Raw genomic sequence first — 1,635 nt, 5'->3', positions numbered from 1 at the left:
TTCTTCACAGTCCAACTCTCACATCCATACATGACCACAGGAAAAACCATAGCCTTGACTAGATGAACCTTTGTTGGCAAAGTAATGTCTCTGCTTTTGAATATGCTATCTAGGTTGGACCTAACTTTCCTTCCAAGGAGTAAGCGTCTTTTAATTTCATGGCTGCAGTCACCATCTGTAGTGATTTTGGAGCCCAGAAAAATAAAGTCTGACACTGTTTCCACTGTTTCCCCATCTATTTCCCATGAAATGGTGGGGCCGGATGCCATGATCTTCGTTTTCTGAATGTTGAGCTTTAAGCCGACTTTTTCACTCTCCACTTTCACTTTCATCAAGAGGCTTTTGAGTTCCTCTTCACTTTCTGCCATAAGGGTGGTGTCATCTGCATATCTGAGGTTATTGATATTTCTCCCAGCAATCTTGATTCCAGCTTGTTTCTTCCAGTCCAGTGTTTCTCATGATGTACTCTGCCTCAAATCTCTAACAGTGGAAGGCTTAAACCAGAATGGATGCTGCTAGAATAATGCTGCTTCCTTTGATGTGACAACTCAGAATCCATCTCCCTCCCTCTCAGATGATTCTTCAGCATGTTAGAGCAGTGAGGACTGGTTTTAGTCTCATAATCAAGTTAGAGTGAAGACATTGGCCCCATAATACACATGTTCCATTTTTTAAAAAATTCTGAATCTTGGGCAACTCTTCTCTTGTAAGTACGTTACAGTTTCTAAAAGCAGATATTTTCTAAAGCTGGAAGAACTTAAGTCTTCTCAGATGAACATGTGAATGAAAGGAGGAAGGTAAACAAAACATAAAATTAAAAAAGATGAGGTCTGATAGGGGAGCAGCTCGATAAGAAAATCAAAAAAGGAACAGTAATTTAAAGTTTATTCCAGATACAATGCAGGTTATTCTGACTTTAAGGAAGCATCACATGGCATACTTCTGAGTCCATCCCCTAGATATTCTGTTGTACTTATCTCTGTTTTACAGATCCATGCCATCTTTGGCACTATGGGGTCATCTGGGTTTGGATCACATAGCAGTGAACAAATGGATAAAAGTACTTTAGAAATAGATAAAGCAGGAGACCACTGTGATCTTAGACTATCAAGACAAATGCTGCCATTACTGTTAATATTTGGATGATAAATTCTTATTGTAAATGCAACCTGAGGTGATTTGAATGGGTAGTCTGTAGGAAAATGAATTGTCAAAAAGAATACACCTCCTTGATATGGGCTGTCACTACGTCCCATAATTGTGGCTTGCCAGTGAAACATATCATCCCCAACTGGACCTACAGAACATTGTGCTGGAGGGTCATGGGCCAAATCACTAAGTTCCTTATTAATCCGTTTCAGCGCCATAGTCTGCTTTCTGTCTGGTTCCTCACTATCATGGTTTGTGCTCGAAGATCCAGCCAAAACTCTTGATTATTCTGGCGGCTTGGAAGGATTGTCTGTTTCACACTGGCTTTGTCAGACACAGGCTCTTGGTATTGAGGAGGCAATCTCAGGAGAACCTCAAGGCTGGCTAACAGGAACTGTCTGTATTAATTATTATTAGGGACAATTGATGATTTTTATGGGAGGTGGAGAAGGCAATGGCACCCCACTCCAGTATTCTTGCCTGGAG

General features: G+C 40.7%; 1 pseudogene; it reads right to left on the bottom strand.

Annotated features, from left to right (window-relative positions):
- Nucleotides 1-761: 761 nt before the first annotated feature.
- LOC112447882 (ubiquitin-conjugating enzyme E2 D3-like) lies at nucleotides 762-1,371 on the bottom strand (annotated as a pseudogene).
- Between the last annotated feature and the right edge of the window lie 264 nt (nucleotides 1,372-1,635).

Source organism: Bos taurus, chromosome 8 (assembly GCF_002263795.3).
Source record: "Bos taurus isolate L1 Dominette 01449 registration number 42190680 breed Hereford chromosome 8, ARS-UCD2.0, whole genome shotgun sequence".
Taxonomy (NCBI): Eukaryota; Metazoa; Chordata; class Mammalia; order Artiodactyla; family Bovidae; genus Bos; species Bos taurus.
This window is presented reverse-complemented; position numbering and strand designations above follow the sequence as displayed.